Source organism: Aethalodelphis obliquidens, unplaced genomic scaffold, assembly GCF_003676395.1.
Source record: "Aethalodelphis obliquidens isolate GAN/ISIS:26980383/991018 unplaced genomic scaffold, ASM367639v1 scaffold31, whole genome shotgun sequence".
NCBI lineage: Eukaryota > Metazoa > Chordata > Mammalia > Artiodactyla > Delphinidae > Aethalodelphis > Aethalodelphis obliquidens.
In genome coordinates, this window is record NW_020837975.1 from 9290398 (window position 1) to 9305934 (window position 15537).

Genomic DNA, 15537 nt, shown 5'->3' on the forward strand with positions numbered 1-15537 from the left:
TAGAAGATACCAAAATTTTGCTAAACTACCAGTTGAGGATTTTTTCAATTGTCTCTCCCACTAGTAAAACATTTTGAGCACGTACCCTTAATAAGTGTTTACTGGGAAACTATATACCTGTGTAAATTTCCCTTCATCTTTAGTGTGGAGTTTAGTCATTGATAATAGACGTGTGGAAATGCATTCGTTGTTTTGACCTACGCAGTTTTCCTCTCCAGCAGTTTTCCTCTCCAATGTGCTCGACAAAAAGCTTATACTGGGAGTAGGTGAAATGTTAGCCCGGCCATTTTCTTACTGCTTGTGCTGGGATAATTAGCATTTTTAGTCCGTGGTTTCTTTGCAGGGATCTGTTTAAGCCTCTTGTTCATTTTGTGAGAGTTCAGTTTAAACTAGATGGTAGAACCCATGAATCCACTTAGTGCACGTGGCCTGACTACGTCCTGAAAGAACAGTGGAGTGAGTACCACTGTCAATGTGCGTGTCAAGTATTCGTAAATATTCGTTTCTGGTTTCTTTAGAAGCATCAATAGCAGCCTACAACATTCTTCCTTCCTCATCATCTTGCTCCCTCCCCTCAGTGCCTGCACACACCCTTTGGACACTGGCCCAGATGCTGTCTTGTCAGGTTGTTTGAGGGTCCAGGCCACAATACCGCTCACTCATTGTCACTCCTCACTCCTTAAGCTTGGACTAGATCCCAAACCCTAGCTCGGCTCCCATGTGGCGGTAGGAGAGGAAGGAAGAATTTCTCGGTTCTGGGGGGCTGATTTTCTCAGTTCCCCTTTTCTCTATCCTCCTTGCTCTTCCCAATCTCTTGGAGTATGAGGATTGCATGCCTCATCCTTTACAGTAAAGTTGACAGTTGGCTTAAAAGTTGCTCTAAATGTGTTGAAATCTATCAAAGCCCCACTCTTCTTTCCCTTGAAGTGAGTTTCTGGCAGTTTCCCCATCCTCTATTGAGACTGCTAGGGATGATAGAAGATGGTGTCTCTTTGAAGAAGAGTGCAAGATAGTAAGTGCCAAGATACTGGGTGCCAGATATTAGGGGTTGTATAGGAGGGGTGAAAGGTCACAGTCTCTTCTATTGGGCAGTTTAAAATCCAGTGTGGAAAGGGGGTCAGATAACAAACATGACTGTGTGGCCACAGGAATATAGAGGGGAGCAATGGTTAAGAGCATGACTTGGGAATCAGCCTTGCATTTTACCACCATTACTTAACTGGATCCTTTGGGCCTTATAACACCCTCTGAGACGAATCTCTAAATAGAGATATTCGTTGAATGGATTATTAAGAAAATCCAGTTAAATAATGGCTGTACATACATGCAAACAAATATTACCTCCTGCTTAGGGATGCTTCTATATGCAGTAAAAGTACTAAGAAATACACGGCAATAAATTCCCAGAGTCAGGATGGTGACTGTTTCCTCTGGGGAAGAGGAAGGGAGGTTGTGATTTAGGGAGGGGTATCTGCATAGGGGCCTTCAACTGTTTGGGCAATGCTTTATTTCATAAACCAGATGGTGAGGACTAAGGTTTTTGCATTATACTTTTTTTTTTATTTTGGTCCACGCCTCGCTGCATGTGGGATCTTAGTTCCCCCACCAGGGATCGAACTCGTGCCCCCTGCAGTGGAAGCGTGGAGTCTTAACCACTGGACAGCCAGGGGAGTGTCTGCATTATACTTTATAGCTTTTGGTTTGTCTTAAATATTTCATGATAAAATTTTAAAAGTAATGAATAAATGTGTGCTTATCACAAAGGAGGCAGCAGATGGAGTTATTACTGCCCTTGGCTGAGGTGATCTGGGAAGGCTTCAAAGAGGAGGCAGCATTTCAACTGGACTTTGAAGAGGGAACGTCAGTTTGTTCACCTGTGAAGTGAGGCACAGAACATACAGGTAAAGCAAAGAAATCCAGAGGGGCTAATGTTTTTCCCCCCATTAGACCAGGGAGGGGCAAACCACAATCTGCTGACCGAGTCTGGCACACTACCTGGTTTTGCACGGCCTGTAAGCTAAGACTTGGTCTAACATTTTAAATGGTTGAAAACAGACTGAGTGAGGAATAATATTTCATAAGAGGTAAAGATTGTGTGAAATTTAATTGTCAGCATTAATAAATAAAGCGCATCTGTTTACGAATTGTTTATGACTGCTTTCGTACTGCAATGGCAGAGTTGAGTAGTTGTGACAAAGACCTTATGGCCAGCAAAGCCAAAAATATTTACTATCTGGCCCTTTACAGAAAAAAGTTTGCAAATTCCTGCACTAGAGCATGGTCTCATTGATTCATCTGCATCTTTTATAACACTTGGCGATAATAGCTAACACTCATTCAGTACCTACCATGTGCCCAGCACTGTTCTGCATGCTTTGCATGTCTTAGTCTTACAACAACTCTCCATGAGGGAGATACTATTATTTATCCCCATTTTGCAGGTGGGGAAAACTGAGGTGCAGAGCAGTAAGTACTATGTCAAAAGTCACATACCTAAGAAGTGGCCAGGTTAGAATTTGGACCCAGGTGGTCCATGCTGACTACCACTCTGCTATACTGCTACTTAATAAATGTTTGTGTAGATTAGTCATCTCAAGTTTCCTTCAGGGCCCAGAATCTGGGTGGACGTCAGGGCAGTTCTTCCCCAGACTCCAGAGAGTCAGGTAAACAGTTCTGTTCCATGGAAATATTCATTACTGGCTCTTGTGAGCTACCCTTCACTTGGGCCTCGGTGGGGAGGAAGAGTTGGAGGCGGTAAAGGGAGGAGAGAGGGGATGGGGCGGGGTGGTTAGGGGGTGGGGCAGGCACACATTTCTTGTAAATGTTACTCAGCTCCTTCAACTGCTCTGCTGGTTCTTGGAAACCCTTACCACAAAGGACCCATCGAGAACAGTGTTAAAGCAGATATGGCCTCATCCCCAGTTCATTTCCTGCCCAGCCTTGCACTAGTAACTCCGATTGCCAAGAGCAAGGTTGCAGTGACCCCTCAGCATCGCTGTGGGAGGAAGTGCAAAAATAAGCAGAACTAGGGTCAAGCTGAGAGGACAGTCTTTATTTTTATTTACTGTAACAAGACATCTGATGTACAGAACTGGGTTAATCATAATCCTTGGTTCATGATATAGTCTCATCCTTGGTTCGAGCCTGGCCTGCTGTTATATTATACTGGGTGGTGAATCCCATTCAAGAAGCAGACATCAGCAATAACAGCCATCTACCTATATGATCCTTTCTTAGTCCATTCCTTGCCTCTCGCAGACATAACCTGCTGTCCTGAATGTTGTGCTTAGCATTCTTTTACACTTCTTAAAAAAAGTTTTTATTTCATAGCCATGTGTTCCTAAATTATGTAGTGTTTCGTTTCCGTGGTTCTTGAACTTTATAAAAAGATTATCAGGCAGGTATGTAGTGATCTGCAACTTGCTCTTTTTACTCAACATTATGTTGTAAAGATTCATGCATGTTTTAGCACGTGTTTCATTTTCACTCTAGAATATTCCATCGTATGGACAGGCATTTGGGTTGTGGTCGTTGGAGGCTAGTCTTTAGGGTCCCCCTGAGTAAGTTACTTAGGAGGTCAGCACATACAGCCAGGCATAGCCCTTGCCCCATACCCCAGGGTAAGAGCCAGGGACTGTGGAGCCATTCCAGATTTATCCACGCAGCATCTACGGTGCACCGGGCACCACGCTGTAAACGCTGAGAACTCCTTTTTCATGCGTGAGTGGGCAGAATCAGGCTTTTCTCGGGGTTTAACGTGATGCCAGCAAATAGACAAATGTCACAGCAAAGCAAAGATCCGACGTTGCCTGGGGTCCAGTGGGATCTATGGATCTGGCAGTTACAGCTGTGACTGTTGTGAATGGTGCAGGGATGATGATATGGTGAGGTGTGTGTATGTGTGCAACTATGTGTATCTTTGGTGTGCGTGGTGAAGCATGGTGGTGTATACGTATTTGCGTGTGTGTGTGTTCATGTGAATGTAGAGTATAGCGCGTGCAGGTGTGGGTGTTGTATATGTGTAAGTATGTGTTGTGCCTCGGTACATACACACTCATTCTTTATTTTAATTAAAATTTTTTTATTTTCTTATTTTTTTATTTTTGGCTGTGCTGGGTCTTCCCTGCTGCACGCGGGCTTTCTCTAGTTACAGCGAGTGGGGCCTACTCTTCATTGCAGTGCATGGGCTTCTCACTGCTGTGGCTTCTCTTGTTGCGGAGCACAGGCTCTAGGCACGCAGGCTTCAGTAGATGCGGCGCGTGGGCTTCAGTAGTTGTGGCTCACGGGCTCTAGAGCTCAGGCTCAGTAGTTGTGGCTCACGGGCTTAGTTGCTCCACGGCATGTGGGATCTTGCCGGACCAGGGCTCGAACCCGTGTCCCCTGCATTGGCAGGCGGATTCTTATCCACTGCGCCACCAGGGAAGTCCCCACACTCATTCTTGGAGGTACTACCTGCTTCCCCACCTGGACTAAAGAGTCACATTTCTTCACCCCATGGCCTGCTGCCTCTTTTCCTACCTTTGCCCTGGTTCTCTCCTCTGCCCCACTCCCTTCTCTCACCTCTCTTCACCTCTTACCTTCTTCTCGATCTTCAACTCAGATCCCTCCTCCCAGAACCACCCACCCAATTCTCTTTCTTCCTCTTCCCAGCTCCTCCTCCAGATGGCCAATCCCAATATACCTTTGAGATCTCATCCTTATTTAACCTTGCAATCTTCATAAAACTGTTGGCCGCCCACTGGTTTCATAACTCCTGGTTTGCCTTTCACTCCTCTGTCGATTAGGCCCCATTTCCTCTCCCTCTCCTTGCCCTTTAAACTTGGGTGTTCTTTCCCTTCCTCACCCCCAAGCCCTCTGTGTTGGCCAGGATCCTGGCAGGAAACAGATGGCACACTCAGATTGGGTAATGCAGGGAAGAGTGTGAAAAAGAACTATTTACAAAGGTGTGGGGCAGGTGCTGGGAAACCACATGGGGCAGTGCTGTACCCTGGGGCTAGCAGCAGTGGGAGCACTTCCTCGCTCAGGCCTGAGGGCTGGAGGAGGAACCCTGCCTGATGTGAGCTGTAACCTTCATTCGAGAGAAGCAGTCACCCTGTGCTAACCCTGCATGGAGGGAGTGAGACAGAAATACCCGTGCTTCTCTCTTCCCATCCTCTGATCTCCTACCAGGGCCTCCCATGGACTGAACCCAGCTGAAAGCCAGAAGGCAGGGAGTCTGGTGTGAGGCAGTCCACATAGGTCAGCCTTTCCAGGCACAGAGCAAGCTGGAGAAGGGTGGGGAATAGCTCTGGAGGCCAAGGGAAAACGCCCAGCATGGTCGCCGCTGTATTGTGCTTCCTCCCCTGGCTTCACGGACCGTCTTCTTCATGGTGATTGCCACAACTCCTGCATAGACCTCTCTCCTGAGTTCAGGCCTGGGGATCAATAGCCTCCTAGATACCACTGCCCAGGGGCTCCCAGGAACCCAGGAACTGAATATCACTTGAGTGCCTGCAGGAAAATGATGGAGACCTTCCCAACCCCTGAATTCCACCCTGCCACTGCTCACCTCTCAGCTCTGCTCATGAAGTTCCTTGGAGACACAGATGCCCACATATTTTGTAAGTGAAAAGAATTTTTTTTGCTTATAAAAATGATACAAGCTTTTTAGTAAAAATAATGGTATGAAGTGAATTAAAGCTATATGATGTAATTCTACCACTCCAGAGAGAAATACATCCATATTTATATTTAAATATGTATATATTTATATGTACACACATATTATCTATATATAATTTTATAGAACAGAGCTCATGTTTTTGGTAACCTGTTTTTCCCTCACTTAACAATGTACTATCGAAATGCTTCCATTTCAAGAACTATGGACAAACATAATCATTTTGATACGGCTACAGTATGGGTGTACATTATTAATTTTGGTAGTTTGTAATTTTCTGCCATTATATATGAAATATTCTGTTACCTGATATGGCTTTGGGCAAAGATGAATTGTTGCTTATGTCAACATCTATTATTCTTTTCTTTCCTTGGTCATAGAACCTCTGATTTTTTAGCTAGTCATATGGCCTTTCTTAAGAATAAAGACTAACTCCCTCAGATTCCCTTGCAGCTAGCTGTGGACACATGACAAAGTTCTGCCCGGTGAAAAAGAAGCAAAAGAGTTTTGGGAGCAGATTCCAAGGAAATTCCTTAAGAGACATCTGGTATGCACCCTTCCCCTTTGGATGGAAGGAGGAGCTATTATGGGAAAAGGGTCGTGTGGTTGTGGGGAGGGGATACATGCAGAGTAAGCAAAAGTAAAGAGCTCCCTCAGGCCACTCCATTCATCCAAGCCCTCATCACTATCATTTTATTTTATGGCAAGCTTTTACTATTTCACCAGAAAAATATTTTCCCCTTAAGTGAGTGATTTTTTGTAAATGTATGGTGTCTTTAAATATATTTCATTGTATCTTGGAGACCAGTGTCTGCCCTCTCACGCCCCTCATGACACATCTCTCCAATTTTATAATACAAATCAGTTAAAAAGTGAAATTTGACATCAAGCCGAGTCTCATTTACTTATACCGATTCATGGGGGAAATTATATGGTAATATGAATAATCTAAAATAAAAGATAAAATGTATATTTGGCCCTGGAATGTATGCCTTAATCTAACACATTTTCATTGATGGAGAGAGGAAGGGAATGAACATTCTTTTTGAAACCAACTTTATCGAGGGATCATTTACATACACTAACTCGCACCTATTTTAAGTGTACTGTTCCATGTGTTTTGACAAACGTACATGCCCATATAAACACTACCACAATCAACATAGAATATTTCCACCCCCACAAAAGTTCCCTTGGCCTTTTTCCTTGATTACCCAACCCACCCCCACTAGCCCTAGGCAACCACTGATCTAGTTTCTGTCACTATAGATTAGTTTTGCCTGTTCTAGAATTTCATTTAAATGGTGTCATACAGCATGTCATTTTTGAGCATGACCATTTATTGGGTGCCTAGCATGTGACAGACACTTTACAAGTGCGTAATCATTTCTCTTTTAGAGATAGGAAAACCAAGACTTAGAAGTTAAATAATTTACCCAGGTCACATGGCTAGTATAGTCAGAGGCTCAAGTCCCTTATAGAAAACAGCATGGTATTTGCATGTAACCTACACATATCCTCCCATATACTTTAAATCATCTCTAGATTACTTTTAACACTTAATATGATGCAAATGCTATGTAAATAGTTGTAAATACAATGTAAATGCTATATAAATAGTTACCGGTGCAGCAAATTCAAGTTTTGCTTTTTGGAATTTTATGGAATTTATTTTCTTCCCGAATATTTTCTATCTGCATTTGGTTGAATCCTCGGATGTGAAACCCGTGGATACGGAGGGCTGACTGTAAATGGCAGAGTAGAATCCTAAGTTTATCTGACTCCAAATTTATGGTCCCACCTTACACACCACACTGCTGCTGCCCTTGGTTTTACAGAGACCCTAAAAGATGAATATATTAGGGGCAGATGTAAGGTCAAAGTTTACAATCTTATGAAAAGGTGAGAGTAAGGCACACAGAACAACTGGAGAACAGACAAGAAGATACATAATAAAATGTCAAAATATATTGTGGTTACACAATAAAATACACACCAAAAATATGTTGTCTACGTTGTACAGATACAAATAGCCACATAAGGAGAGAATGAAGAGAAGAGAATGTTGGCTGAAGATGTCATGGCAGGTTCTTAGTGGGGCAAGATTATCTGCCACCCTAGGCATATACTTCAGACAAAATCATGGAGCTGAGCCAGGAGAATCTGACTCAGCAGGGCCAGATCTCAGGTCTTCTTCCTTCCTGTCTGGTCAAATCCATGTTGGAATCTGAAGTTTAGGAAATTATAATTTAATAAGGCAAACACAAGAGTCCCCAAATCCCAGAACAGTAGCGTTAGAAGGGCAGCTGGGATGCTTCAAGGAGTTTAAGGACAAGTCAAAAGAAGAACAACAATTCTCCAGCTTCCATAGGGTCATGTTTCAAAAGTTTATCACTTGTTTGAAATTCAACACATCTTTTCAGAGAAACCACATTACAAATGGAGGTTGGTCTCTCAGATCTGCCCTCAAATGCTGAGTTAACACATGAGGTGGCCGAAATACTATACAACCACTATGAAAACAATACTGTGGCAATCCTAGAACTCAGAAAAAGCAGTGGATTGTGGACTCATAGACAGCTTGACCTGTTGTCTAGACCTCCCTCCTACCCAGTACAGCGATCAGCTCCACCATATCCCTGTCTGTAGGCATTCATTCTACCTTAGCTGAGTCCATCCTCCCTGCAAGAGAGAAAATTCTTCCTTGTTTCAAGCTGAAGTTTGTCTTATGCTACCTTTCCTTCCTTGGTCCTAGTTCCACTCTCTAACTCTACATGAAACTGATCACTTTCCCATTTAACAAGTCTTCAAAAGGTTTATGGGTATTCGTTTTACTATTTTTTTCAACCTTTCTTTCAGTTTGAAGTCTTTCTTAATAAGAAGTTGCAGGAAATTTTTGAAAAAATAAATTCAAGTGTTTGTCACCTCAGTAAATATTTTCTCTCTCAAATTGGCAAGGACTGAATATAGTAATCAAGAAAGATTACTGGCCTACTTGAAAAAAAAAATGTGACTACAAAGTACCCAGCTAATTAGACATCTGTCAGGGGTAAGAAAATAACAGAAGAGCCAGCCAACTTCAGCACTTGGATGACGGGCAGAAGCCTAAAACAAAAACCTTTTTTCTAGGATGCTGTCAGGAATATTTGAGATTATGTCAAAGAAAGTATAGGGTGGCGGGACTTCCCTGGTGGCGCAGTGGCTAAGAATCCGCCTGCCAATGCAGGAGACATGGGTTCGATCCCTGGTCCGGGAAGATCCCACATGCCACGGAGCAACTAAGCCCGTGTGCCACAACTACTGAGCCTGCACTCTAGAGCCCGCGAGCCACAATACTGAGCCCATGTGCCACAACTACTGAAGCCCGCGTGCCTAGAGCCCGTGCTCCACAACAAGAGAAGCCACGACAATGAGAAGACTGCGCACTGCAATGAAGAGTAGCCCCGCTCGCCGCAACTAGAGAAAGCCCGCACGCAGCAACGACAAACCAACACAGCCAAAAAATAAATTAATTAATTAAAAAAAAAAAGAAAGTATAGGGTGGGCCAGGTACATAGAAGGTGCTACTAAATATTGTCAGTTTTTGTCATTCACAGTAGCTGTGTTCTATAAAGTTGCTGCAAACACTGAATTAGTGAATAGTGAATCACTACTCTTAGGGGAAATACAGGGTTAGGTTCCTGTGAGCCTTTGGGCACAAACATTTCAGGTGTGCTTCGTGTTATTTAATATATATTATTGATCCATTCACATTAAACTCATGGCCAACAGTCCTATAATTCATGCCTGAGGGAAGCTTATCTAGCACATGGGGGCAGTTTTAAACAGCAGAGTCACCAACAATAAGCACAAAAATGCCAAAAGCATGGCACTAAATTTACCACAAAAGGACACTTGTTTACAGTATGATAGCTGAAACATGAAGGCAGTATCACCTTACCCCACCTTAGCTGGCAGTGTTGGGCAAGTCATGCATGGTGGGTGACAAATTTTTTGACAATTTGCATACATCTAAAATTACCATGAAAACACTGTGAATATTGATTTGTGGATCACAAATAAGTTTTAGCGAGAAGGTAAATTGACAAATACAGAATCCACAGATAATAAAGATTAATTTTATCATGATATGGATGGTTGAAGTCCTTGGTGATTAAGGAGTTTTTGTTTTCATTTGTTTATTTATTTATTTTTGCATTTAACTTTTCTTTCATATACTTTATTTCTTTGGAGAATCATGAGGTCAGCAAGGTAGATGGTCTTATCCTCATTTTATAGATGTTGAGTGGCAGAGACAAGACGAGAACTAAGTCTTTAACCTTCTGTCTGTCCACTCCAAGTGGGTTTTAGTTTCAGTTACCACAAAATGTAATTATTCAAGCCTACTCAACTGCCACTCAGTTTTGACATCTTCAAATTTCTAGTCATCTAGATACTCAGTTAAGGAAGGCTTTTTTAAAAAAAATTAATTAATTAATTTTATTTATTTATTTTTGGCTGCATTGGATCTTCGTTGCTGTGTGTGGGCTTTTCTCTAGTTGCAGTGAGCGGGGGCTACTCTTTGTTGTAGTGCACGGTCTTCTCATTGCAGTGGCTTCTCTTGTTGCAGAGCACGGGCTCTAGGCATGTGGGCTTTAGTAGTTGTGGCTTGGGGGCTCAGTGGTTGTGGTTTGCGGGCTCTAGAGCACAGGCTCAGTAGTTGTGGCGCATGGGCTTAGTTGCTTCGCAGCATGTGGGATCTTCCCAGACCAGGGATCAAACCCACGTCCCCTACATTGGCAGGAGGATACTTAACCACTGCACCACCAGGGAAGCCCTAAAGAAGTCTTTTTTTATGCAATGAGTTATTTATATCAGTATGGAGTCATGGTTATTTATTTTATTCTATGGGTTAGAAAATCCAAAACTATGGTTACTTATTGTCTTGCACAAACTATTCCAGCTTTGGCCATTGGAAGCGCTTTCAGGTTGGTTCCTGTGTCCTTTCGAAGAGCTCCCAACTTTCTCTGAGCACTCTCCTACTTCCTGTCACAACAAGATGCCCTATGCTCGTCTTGTGTTTTGCCTCCCCAGCCCAGAATCAACCACTTCTCTAAGGAACCTTGGTTCCTTTTATGGAAGAATGGTATTTAAAAACCAAATCTGGGTTCTAGATGTGCTCAGTTGCTCCTGGGGTGTCACTGCTTCTATGCCATCTCAGGGCCCAGAGTTAGGAAATGTATGTACAGATACTGATCCGTGCCTAAACGCAGATCTATTTATGTATCTATTTATGATACCAGTTAAGGAACTTTTTATGAAGGTCCTTCCTATGTCTTTGCAACTTAGTATGCACTAGGTTTACAATAAATATTTGCTGAATTGAATCGAATTAATTAGAAATCTAGGGGAACAATATGACACAGAACAGCGTTTGAGGATTGAAAGAGAGAGCAAGATAAATCTTTGTCACCTGGCGACGCAGAAAGGGCCCAGTCCTGAATCAGAGGTCAGGGGTCAAGGACCAGCTCTTGCTGCTTAGGACCCTGAGTCAGTTACCTAACCTGTATGGACCTCAGTTTCCCATCCATAAGAAGAAGGACTAACTGGCCGAAGTGATCCATAAGATTCCTTTCAGCTTGGGAACACAAATCTGATCAAATTGCTCACTTGCTTCAAATATATTTTAAGGGCAGGCAGTTTCTCTATTTTTTTAAACCACAATCCTTATATAATTTATATGTGGCCTGATGTGTGTGTGTGTGAACATATATCCATATATGAACACATATGTACATACACACATACACATACATCTGTGTATTAGGGATTGGTTTGAGATACTGTAACAGAAACCTAAGTGTCCCTTAACTAAGATAGAAATTATCTTTTACATAACTTGACTTCTCTTTTATAGTCTGCTTTTCAAGGCTTTAACACTCAAACCACAGCTTTCAGCTCTGGGCCCAAAGTGACTGTTCTAGTTCCTACCATCAAGTCTGTATCCCAGCCAGTGGAAAAGGGAAAGACACAAAGGACTGCATACCATTCCTTCAGGAGCAGGACCCAGAAGTGGCACACACCATGGCTGCTCACACTGCACTGGCCAGCACTTAGGCACATGGCCACATCTGACGGCAAAAGAGGCTGGACAATGTAGACTCCTGCTGGGTGGCCACGTGCCAACACTTGGGGATCTGAATATTAAAATGAAGAAGAGCATGGATTGATGGAAAACTTGTAGTATCTGCCATAATATATAAAACTCAAACACCATCTTCACAAAATGGTGCTTACTTTTTTTTTTTTTGGCCCCGCTGCGCGGCTTGCAAGATCTTAGTTCCCTGACCAGGGATTGAACCAGGGCCCTCGGCAGTGAGAGCGCAGAGACATAACCCCTGGGTTGCCAGGAAATTCCTGGTACTTGCTCTTAATACAGAGAGTATCATTTTTCTCTATTTTATTCTACATTTAATTTCCTTTTTATTTTTAAAAATACTGGTCTTGTCCTACTACATTCACTTCACCGTACTTGAATGAATTACAACCCTCATTTTGAAAAACACATCCCCAGAGCAAAGTGCAAACTCCTGGGCACAGTATGGTGGCCTCTTCAAGACATGACTGCCGCTCACTCTGCAGCCTCCTTTCTGGCTGCTGCCCACCAGGGCTGTGGCAATCCAGCTGAGCTCCCACCTCCTCGGACACACCATTGTGTCCCCCACCTCCTTGTCTTGGGATGCCTTCTGCCCACCCTTGCTTCCCTCACCGCCCCCTCCAAACTATCAGCATGGCAAATCATCTTTATTGTTCAAAGCCTAACTTGTGTGAAGTCCTTTTTTTTTGGCAGCACTGCGAGTCATGCTGGATCTTAGTTCCCTGACCAGGGATCAAACCTGTGCCCTCTGAAGTGGAAGTACAGAGTCTTCACCAGGGAAGTCCCAAGAAGTCTTTTCTTATCCATTAGTCACCTGCATAGTTGAGCCACCCCTCTGTGATATCTCTGAACTCCTTATTATCCCATATTGTAATTAATGTTCTTTTTTTGGGGGGGGATTTTATTATGATATTAGGAAAATTACACTTTAAAAAGGGACATAGATATTCGCTTATAAGAAGTTAATTGTGGGCCTCTGGTTTTCTCACCCTGCCCGTGGAAAGCCACATTGGTGTGGGATTTCAGGTGTGCTAATGGACATCTGCGTTACTTATCTGCACTAGGACTCGTAGGAGGAGGTAGGAGTAACTAGCTCTAATAGCTTTCTTTTTCTTTTTCTTTTTTTGATTGAAATATAGTTGACATACAATATTATGATAGTTTCAGGTGTACTACATAATGATTTGACGTTTGCATACATTATGAAATGATCACCACAATTAGTCTAGTTACCATCTGCCCCTAAAGTTATTACAATATTACTGACCACATTCCCTATGTTGTATATTATATCCCCATGACTTAGTAATTATATAACTGGAGATTTATACCTCTTAATCTCCACCTATTTCACCCACATCTCTACCTCTCTACTTTCTGACAACCACCCGTTTGTTCTCTGCATCTTAGGGTTTGTTTTGTTTTTTTAGAATCCACATATAAGTGAGATCAAGTATCAATAGTGTTTGTTTTACTCTGACTTATTTCACTTAGTATGATACCCTCTAGATTCATCCATGTTGTTGCAAATGACAATAATTCTCTTTTTATGGCTAAGTAATATTCCATTTGAGATATATACATATATATATATATATATATATATACACACATATATATATATATTACACCCTACTCACATGACTGACCTTCCTATATACTTGCCCCTACCCCAGCTAGTGATTGTTCTAACCTTTAGATCAGAACATCTCCACCATGATAGCTTGTCAAAGGGGCGGTGAGGGGCGTGCTCCTCTGAGAGTTTCCCTGGTAACTGATGAGCCAACATGATGTCAATTTCCCCTACACCTGGTAACCTCCCCCTCTCCAGGGGAGCAAAGACTGCCGCCATGTCCTGCCCCCTCACCGTCTGCTGCACATGGCGGGGAGTTGCTCCAGGACCTTGCTTCAGATGTGTAAGCTCCCCCATCCACTAAACCAGCGGTCCCCAACCTTTTTGGCACCAGGGACCGGTTTCGTGGAAGACAATTTTTCCACGTTCTGGGTGGGTGTGGGGAGGGTTCAGGCGGTAATGCCAGCCACGGGGAGCGATGCGGAGCCGCAGATGAAGCTGCGCTCCCTCGCCTGACGCTCACGTCCTGCTGTGCAGCCCGGTTCCTAACAGGCCGCAGACCGTACTGGTCCGCAGCCCAGGGGCTAGGGACCCCTGCATTAAACCATTGATGGCTCTGTCGCTGACTCTGGGCTCTTTCTTCAGTCTTGAATCTGGGCAAGTACAGGCTTTGCGGATCTGTGGGGTGCAGCCCAGCAATTGGTGGAGCAGCCAGGAGACCAAGGAAACTCCTGTGAGCACGAGATGTTGGGACATAAGGATGGGGAATGGAAATTTGCGGGGGCTGTCCACTAACATGTGGGGCTGAAAGTTGCAGGAGTGATCCCCAAAGTTGCAGGGGAACTTCTGGGGTGGCTGTCCTTGATGAATGGGGGCCCCCAAGAGAGCACAAAGAACTCATAGACACCCCTAAGGCTGTTGTGGAGACATTGGCTGCCATTACAGTGGGGAAAAAGAAGTTAGACAATAAGGCAGTGGCCGCAGCTGTGGGCTGGCCATTGCTTTTTGTGTTAAGAAAGACCACAGGTGCTGAGCTAACAGCTGAGGCGAAGGTTGACTTGAGTGCTGATTCATGTTCCTCTGAAAGTGAGGCATGTGAATGTGAGTGAATATGTATTATTGTCTATGACTGTTATTTGTTTAAACTGAATTGGCTATTTAGAAACTGAAAAAAAAAAAATCCCTGAAAATGGCCAAAATGGGAATCTTTTGCTGTTCTAAAACTGGTTTTTGCATATGCCATTAGAGAAAGTTAGCTTTCTAGAAGGAATGGATATTTCTCTTCCTGTGCCTTTGAGATGTAAATGACCTACCTGGGCTCTCAGGAACTTTAATCTAATCATTTGTGATGTCTAAGAGTGAAGAAAAAAAAAAAAAGGCCTTTTTAAACTCTAACAGGAAAACTGAAATCTCTGGGTCATTTCAAATAGGATAAAATATTGGAACGTTAATTGCTGTCGGGTCTTTGCCTTCTTACAAGAGGAAAACTAAAGCATAAGTTTTCCAGTCAGGAAATGCTGATATGACAGAGTTCACAATTATTTGCTTCTTGGTTTTTGCTAGAGATTAAGGTTTTTAAAGGTTAAGATTATAATCAGTCATAATTCTAGTTATTGTAACCAAGTTTTTTCATTGATTACATGGTAATCAGCTGTTGAACTGTGCCTTTTTAAGTCTTTTGTCATTTATAGACAGTTATTGTACTATGATGCTGTTGCAAAGTGCTTCATCTTTTTTTAATTTAATTTTTTTCTTTGAAGTATAGTTGATTTACAATGTTGTGTTAATTTCTACTGTTCAGCAAAGTGATTCAGTTATACATATATATACCTTTTTTTTTTTGGCCATGCTGCGGCATGTGGGATCTTAGCTCCCCAGCCAGGGATTGAACCTGTGCCCCCTGCAGTGGAAGTGTGGAGTCTTAACCACTGGACCGCCAGGGAAGTCCCTACATTCTTTTTTTTTTAAATATTCTTTTCCATTATGGTTTATCATAGGATATTGAATATAGTTCTCTGTGCTCTACAGTAGGACCTTGTTGTTTATTCATTCTATATATAAAAGCTTACATCTGCTAACCCCAACCTCCCATTCCATCCCTTCCCCAATCCCCTCCCCCTTGGCAACCACCAGTCTGTTCTCTATGTCCGTGAGTCTGTTTCCACTTTG

At 42.9% G+C, this 15537-nt stretch overlaps 1 long non-coding RNA gene across 1 annotated transcript; it reads left to right on the plus strand.

The window, feature by feature from the left end:
- Window positions 1-4332: 4332 nt before the first annotated feature.
- Window positions 4333-6461, plus strand: LOC113631055 (uncharacterized). Its single transcript, XR_003437169.1, has 2 exons — window positions 4333-5600; window positions 6113-6461. It is a non-coding gene; the product is annotated as an uncharacterized LOC113631055 (long non-coding RNA).
- Window positions 6462-15537: the final 9076 nt, after the last annotated feature.